The following is an 8,330-nucleotide window of genomic DNA, read 5'->3' as shown; positions in this document are numbered from 1 at the left end:
ACCGTCTTTAAATAAAAAAAAGGTCCAAAAAAAAAAAAAAAAAAAAAAGAAGCCATGACAGAACAGAATCCAATGCCAGGTGCCTGCTGGGTATAAGACACAGGATTTTTCATTCCAGATTTCACTATTACAACTGAATAAGCCTCTGTGCTTTGAAAACAGACTACTAATATGTCTAGAAACTTACTTATGACAAGTTATGTAAATGTGGTTTGGGAGGTTCCCTTTTCTATTCATTCTGATGAAGTCATCTATCTTCAATTCCTTTTCTCTCTCCCACACCTTTATTTGTTATTTTTATTTTTATTCTTAATTAATTAATTAAATTTACATTCATTCACTGAGCATCGTCACAGTATACGAAATGTGAATTCCCATCCAGAATATACTGCATAGTGGCTTAATCATATATGTTATCATTAATAATTTTCCATTTCTAGTTTCATATATATATAAATATCTTAAATAATCTAACTACTTTTAATAGTAAGGTCAGCTGATAGATACATTTCTGAGGGGTGAAACTGAGTACAATGAATATACCATAAAGTAGCATCTAGCTGATGCTATATAGCTTACTGTGGTCAGTAAATAGGTATTTAATATATGTTTTAATTTCAAGAAAAGCAGTTTTAGCTTTAATAAATCAAAATAAAAGAAATACTAAGAGAGCTTTGCTTAAAACGTAAAGCCAGGAAACAGGTTAGGATTCTGTTCAAATAGTAGGTACATGAACCTATCAGCAGCTCAAGATAAGACAAAAATCCTTAAATCTGTAAAACAAAGCTTAGAAGAAAATCAGCAATGTTTTAGTTAAAAGTCATAACATTCTATTTCAACAGTTCAGTCTCATGTACTTTATCTTCGGTGGTGGTCCAATCTTCCCAATTAAATTCTGTGATATAAAATTCAACTCCAGACTTGTCTCTACCATTAAGTTGGCCATTTTCTTAGTTGTCTTTGAACTTTTATTTAGTGTGTCTGTATTTAGTTCTCCTGGTATAGCACTCCCTTGAGAACTTCTTGGAGAGCTGGTCTGGTGTTTGTAAAGTCATTCAGATTTTGTTTATCTGAGAATGCTTTTGTCTTTTCTTCCCATATGAAGGATAATCTTGCCAGGTACAGTACTCTTGGTTGAAATTGCTTTTCCCTTAACACTTTGAATATATTTTCTCACCCTTTCCTTGCTTGTATTGTTTCCAAAGAGAGGTCCACTGTGAGCCTGATAGGATATCCTTTGTAGGTAACTTGCCAATTCTCTCTTGCCAATCTTAGTATCTTGTCTTTGTCTGTGGTTTTGGTCATTCTGTCTATAATGTGTCTTGGAGAAGATCTTCTTGGGTTGATTCTATTTAAGGTCCTTTGTATTCTTGGGACTGGATCTTTGAGTGCCTCTCTAGGTTTGGAAAGTTTTCTTGCAGGATTTCATGGAATAGATGATTATCAATGCCCTTATTAGTCTCTTTGCTTTCTGGGATATCAATTATCCAGATGTTTGGACATTTGATGATATCTAGTATTTCTCATATATTATTCTTATTTTGGGGGAGCAATTTTCTCAGTCTTTGTGGAGGATTTTTCTAGGCCAGAGATTCTGTCTTCTACATCTGAGATTCACTTTTCTATATGATCTAGTCTGCTTTTAATACTTTCAGGGGAGGTTTTGACTTTCTATATTATAGCCTTCATCTCTTACAGTTCCATTTGATTCTTTTTATGATGTGTATTTCCTCTTTCAGCTCTCTCAAGAACTTCCTCACCTCCTGGAACTCATCAGATTCTTTCTTCTGGTGTTCATCATCTCTCTTCTCTTCCATCTCTGTTAGTATTGCCATCCATCTCTGTTAGCTTTTTCACTATGAATATTCTAAAATTTTTATCTGCCATTTCCATGAGTTCTATTGTACTGTCAGAGGATGAAGAGGAGTTGTTCTTTTCCCTTAGAGGAGATGTATTTTCTTTCTTTTTTTCTTATATTTCTTTTGACCCTGAGATGATTTCTGGTCATCTGATGGATTGTGCATTTCTTCCTAATTCTTGAAGTTCAATTTGAGCATTTGGAACCATGCAGGAGTTGATCTGCAATCTCTCTTCTGTTTTGTTTTTTACTATTGTGCATCAGATTCAGTGAGAATTGAGGAATATCCTGAACCTAATCGTATTCCAATGTTTGGAGTCTGTTCACTTGGACCTGTCTAGACACTCAGTGCATGGAGGCTGAGCAGCCATGGAATGAAGTTAAAGGAAAAAGGAAAAGAATTAGAGAAGAGGAAAGAAGAAGAAAAAAGAAGAAAGAAAAAAAAGACAATAAAAAATCTTATATTTTAATTTTTAAAAGCAAAAAGTGAAAACCGTGCAGCACACAAGCGTACTGCACAAAATCCATATTTCACAGCTCAAGTTCAGTAGCCATCTCAGAATGTGCCTTTCCTAAATGAGAGGGGGAAAGACACAAATTATCACCATAAAGGAGGGGCTTGAGAGCCCAGAGAATACTTTACCTTAAAAAAATTTTTTTTAATTAAATTAAAATATATGGGGAGACAGGGAGAGACAGAAAGACAGAGAGAAGGATACAGAGTTAGCCTTATCCACTAGAAATGAATCTGGAGGGAGAAGTCTCAGCAGAAGATCTTCATTTTTAGTCCCTGAAAGTAATATTTCACAGCCCAAGCTCAGTAGCCATCTCCCCATTCCTTTTCGTTTTTTTTTTTCTTTTTTTTTTGCCAGAGGGTGCATGTGTAGAGAGACAGAGACAGAGAGAAGCTAGAAAGCATTCTCCACAAGGAATGGTTATGCCACAATCCCTTCTCTCCATTTCTCTTTTCACAATTATAAGCATGATATACACACTCCTAGCGTGTTTCTCAAGCTGCTGGGTCTAGAATTTGAACTGCACAGTTGGCCATGTGGAATAGAGCCACTTCAACCACCAAGCCACGGGCTGGCCTTCATTCCTTAAGTTCCTTAATTCCCTTGTGAGGTCTCCCCTGCCTCTAAATCTTCTTCTACAACAAACATTGTGTTTCAAATAACCTCTAATTTCATAAGATTCTAGCTACTCCTTTCTTCTTGCTCCAAATGAATACATTCTGGGAAACTCACTTCAAATGAAAGGAAAAAAGAGTGGAGAACGGAGCAGCAACTCTTTAATTCACTGCAAATGTCTGATTACCCTATTAGGAATACCATTACATTTGTAAAACATGACAGTATCTTTCATGTCAAAATTGCCAGATATGTGAGGGTCAGTAGGTGGTGTAGTGGTTAATGTGCTGGATTCCCACATGGCTGATAGAATTCGAGTCCCTGACCTGGTAGCTTGAAAATCACACCAGGCCCATGTGCACGTGTGCCCAAAATCCCAGGAGGAGAATGGAGAAGGGATTAGTGTGGCCATCTCCTCGGGGGGGGGGGGGGGTTTGCCCTTTTTCTCTCTTTTCTCCAGCAAGCACACATAACCTATGGCAAACATCTTTAAAAAAAAAAAACAACAAAACAGGTGTGTGTGTGTGTGTGTGTGTGTTTATATCCACACATATCTTTTTTAATTTTTTATTGCTGCAGGATGTGTGTGTTCACTAGGAAGAGAGAGAAAGCAAGCACTCCCCAATGGGACATGGCTACATCACAGTGTTTTCCTCCCCTTCTCCATCCCACCAGGACCCTGCACATGCACACACACACAAACACCCAGTATGTTATTCAAACTGCCAGGCCTGGACTCAAACTGCAGCTGGCCATGTGGGATCCAGCTTGCTATGCTGGATCTAACTATGTGCTATAGGGCTGACACATACCTTTTGGGTTTTAAAATTAATCCTTATCTTTATCAAAGTAATACATTTAAAAGTAATATAGTTTAAAAATAATTCAAGGCTTATAATTAAAAATAAGAGGTCTCCTATTCCGCTCTGTTCAAGTGCTCCAACCTCCACTCTCAGTTCTCAGAGATAACTCTTGTAGCAATTTTAGATGTTTCTTCTGATATTTCCAAATCATATGCTTATGCTACTATTTTTTGGTAGACATGATAAAATGACTGCTTGTTTTGAAAGATGAGGCTTTTTATCCTAACACCTCTCTCTACATATATTATTTTCTTTCTTTTTTTTTTTTTTTTTTTAAGGTTTTTCCTATAAGGCATTTGCACTCACCAGAGAGAGGCAAAGAGAGGGAAAGTGAGAAAATACTCCCCAGGGGAGAAGGTCATGCCGCAGTCCCTTCTCCTCCATTCTCCTCCTGGGATTTTGGGCACGCACGCACACAAGTCCAGCATGATTTTCAAGCTGCTAGGTCCAGGACTGGAACCACAGTCGACCACGTGGGAATCCAGTGCCTTAACCACCACACCACCTGCTGGCCCCATAAACACCTCTAAATTTTAAAATTGTTTATTTGGCATTCCAACATTCATTAATAACCATACTTTATGTTATGACCACATTATTTTTCTACTTTGCCTACACAGTCCAATGATTTATATAGTTTTCCTTCAGTCCTTCTTTCATTTTAAAATAACAGTACACAACAAATTCTCTACCGTCTTTTAACTTTTCTTTGTATGTAGACTTCTGTGTGTTAAAATCCTGCAATTTCAGGCTCGTTTGTGCCACAACATAGCCTCAACTAAGTTGATTTAATCTAAAAGGGGCCGGTAAGTGGCGAGGTAGTTGAAGTGCTGGACTCCCACATAGCTGACCACAGTTTGAGTCCTGAACCTGGTGCCTTGCTTTCTTTCTCTCCCCGGCACCCTGGTCAAATTAAAATAATAATAATGATGGGGGACCAGCAGTTGATATAATGGCTATGTCGCTGGATTTCCACGTAGTCAACCGCGGTTTGAGTCCCGGACCCGGTAACTTAACCTCACGCCGGGCGTGTGTGCATGCGTGCCCAAAATCCCGAGAGGAGAATGGAGAAGGGATTGGAGCGTGGCCATCCCCCCTGGGGGGTGATTTCTTGTTTTCTGTCTCTCTGTCTCTCTCTGTCTTTCTGGTGAGCGCACGCACCCTATAGCAAAAACCTCTCCAAAAATAATAATGATGATGATGGATAAAATAAAATAAAATTCTTTTTAAAAACGATTTAATCTCAGGGACCAGCAGTTAGCATCATGGCTATGTCGCTGGACTCCCACGTATTTGACCGTGGTTCGAGTCCCGGACCTGGTGACTTAAACTCTCGCCGGGCACGTGTGCGTGCGTGCCTAAGATCCCAAGAGGAGAACGGAGAAGGGATTGTGGCATGGCCATCCCCCCTGGGGGGTGATTTCTCACTTTCTGTCTCTCTGTCTCTCTTTGTCTTTCTGGCGAGTGCACGTGCCCTATAGCAAAAACCTCTCCAAAAAAAGAAAAAAAGATTTAATCTAAAAAACAGAAAATGAGATTTTTTCATTTGTAAAACATTACTCTGTTCAGTGGCTGAGGTATAGGTTGAGACTACCAACCTGTCATAAAGTGCTATGCAGAGAATTTTCCAATCAGAGAATTCTTTCTGCGCGGATATAACGACTGACGTAATGTCAGATTTCTTAGTGCTACCTTTCCAATTTACTTTGCTTTTATAGTTGATGTGAATAAATGCACTTTCCTCATGGCGCCCTGCAGGGCTCAAAGACTCACGAGTCCTTTTCGTTGTCTGACACTTAGAATATATCATAAACACTAAATATGCAGCGGAAAATCTCACAGTGACTGCAATCTTTTAACACAGAGATTAGCCAGGCTTCTGGAAACAATGACACATACTGCAAGACCCTAAGTATAAGTCTTAATTCTCCTGGGTTATTAGGGTAAATAATTTTGGTATAATTTTATGGGACCAGCAGTTGGCGTAATGGCTATGTCACTGGACTCCCTTGTAGTCGACTGCGGTTCAAGTCCCAGATCCGGTGGCTTAAACTCATGCTGGGTACATGTGCATGTGTGCCCAAGATCCCAAGAGGAGAATGGAGAAGGGATTGCAGCGTGGCTATCCCCACTGGGGGGTGAATTCGCGCTGTCTCTGTCTCTCTGGCCAGTGCACGCACCCTACAGAAAAAATAATAAAAATAAATAAAAATAAAAACCTCTCCAAAAAATAATTTTGGTATAATTTTAAAGATTTAACGTACAATACATGATTGACATTTCTGGACTCCTTTTGAGAGGTCTACTACTTCGGGAATGTATTCTGAAGAAATTCCTATGATTAGAATTCTCTTGTTTTAGATGAAAAAGCTTTAGTGAGTACCTGAAACAATTTTGCAATACCTCTTCCACAGGAAGTCCCAGACAGGAATACATCCCCTCCTCAAAGTGTAACATCTTCCTTTTCTAAAGTATTTCTACATGTTTCCTATGCAAAAATGTGTCACGACTTTTCCAACAACCCAACAGAATGCAGGAAAGACGGGTCTGCTCCACACACCAACCTGCAAGGGGTCGCGTGGGCTCCCAGCAACTTTCACTATGTGAATAGCATTTTCAAAGGATATGTTAAAATATGTATTGCATTTTTCTTTTCTATCAGTCTTTTAAAAATGTCAGGTTTGGGGCCAGCATGTGGCATGGTGGTTAAAGGCGCTGGACTCCCACATGGACCACTGCGATTCAAGTCCTAGACCTGGTAGCTTGCTTTTTCACTTTCCCTCTCGGTCTTTCTCTGATCAAAATGGAAAACAACAACAACAATAACAATAATAATAATGATGATGATAAACAAAGGTAATAGAAAATAATTTTTTAACAAATGTCAGATTTGACTAACTCAACCCAGTGGTGGAAGCTTGGAAAGGAGCTAAAGACTAACAGAAACTAAAGGCTTTCACATTTCTCCTTTTCTATCCTGGTTAAAAACAAAAACAAAACAAACAAACAAACAAACGGAGACCAACAGCAGTAAGATAAAACTGTAAACATTCTTTTTTTTTAATTAAGAAAGCATGCAAAAAAACAACTTGTGAGCCCATACACCCTTTCCCAGTCTGCACCAATGCAAAGCATTATGGGTGGTATGAAAGACTCACCAAACCAGAAACATGGGAGAGGGGGTGGAGGAGAGAGAAGCTGGGATGGGTGGGTCGACACCAAATATTGCTCCTTTTGCCCCTCTCCTCCCCTTCCTCCCTCACTCCCTCTCAGGCAGTGGATCCCCGCAGTTTCGCACACATCACCCAATACCACAACAATGACTACACGTCGCGTCCAGTGGTGCTGGACTAACAAGAAAAAGCAGTATTCTCTCCATTTCATGGAGGGGAGGGGAAACAGAGGCCCCAAGGGAATCAGGTCCGTCCTGTGCCATTCAGCAAGGCTGAGCTTGGTGGAAGGGCACTGGAATTGCAGGAAGCCTGATGGCCAATCTCCAGTCCCGGCCCCAAACTTCACTTTCTCTGGCCACCCTCCAGGGCTCTTCACGAGACTAGTTTTCAGAAGACACAGATGAACAGAGGGTGTGTGTGTGTCGGATTTAGTCTATCCTTGCAAATCCGGTATGGATCTGAGTGGGAAAGGGTTTAGGAAAAAAAGGAGTGACCATTTGCAAAAGGGGAACCTTGGAGAGAAATGGGAAGGTGTGTCTAAGTCACAACCTCGAATGGAAGGAATAAGAAAGAGATGCTTAAAACAGGGACGTTAGGCAAAGGCATTTTGCCACCCGCGCAGAGAAATTCTCCTTTCCCCAAAGGGAAATAATATGTCATACGTCAACCCCACTAAGTGCCCTCCAAATAAGGGGGTATTTGAGCCACACGTACCCCCGATTCTTTCTTACAAAGGCTTCAAAGAAATAAAGTGCTCTTTAGTGAACTGCCCCATCTTGCCCCTGGACTTCAGCCTCACTGGACCTCTCCCAGAAGTTCTCATACACGCCCCTTTTCCAAAGAAAGGAAAGGGGGAAAGCGGGAGAGTGCAAAGCCAACTCTCCTGGAAATCCTGGGTAAATAAAAGAAGATGAACAAAAAGCAGAAATCCCAGAGAATGGCCTTCTCCATTCCACACGTGTCCTGCCGCTGCAAAAAGTAAACGTGTAGTGAAAATAAAAATGGAAGTAAAACTGTTCTTGCCGCTAACTAAAATTCCACAATTAACGTTACAAATACACCAAGCCCTTTGCAGACATAATCATGGCCGCCCCTTGTTAATGGAGGTAAGTTACCCCACAACACCTTTGTCTGGGAGTTCCCCCGGCCCTCACGGAGCTCTTGCCTCTAGACTACTTAGTTCCTTCTACCGATTTCTTTCACTCCTCAGAAGCCTAATTGCAAACACTTCAGCCCAGCGACCTGGATTCCAAGAGATGCGCCTGCCTATACCGTTAAAGAACTGCCAGCCCACCCCCCCCCTCTT

Source organism: Tupaia chinensis, unplaced genomic scaffold, assembly GCF_000334495.1.
Source record: "Tupaia chinensis unplaced genomic scaffold, TupChi_1.0 Scaffold000183_1, whole genome shotgun sequence".
NCBI lineage: Eukaryota > Metazoa > Chordata > Mammalia > Scandentia > Tupaiidae > Tupaia > Tupaia belangeri.
The sequence above is the reverse complement of the archived record's forward strand: the minus strand, read 5'-3'. Positions refer to the sequence as shown.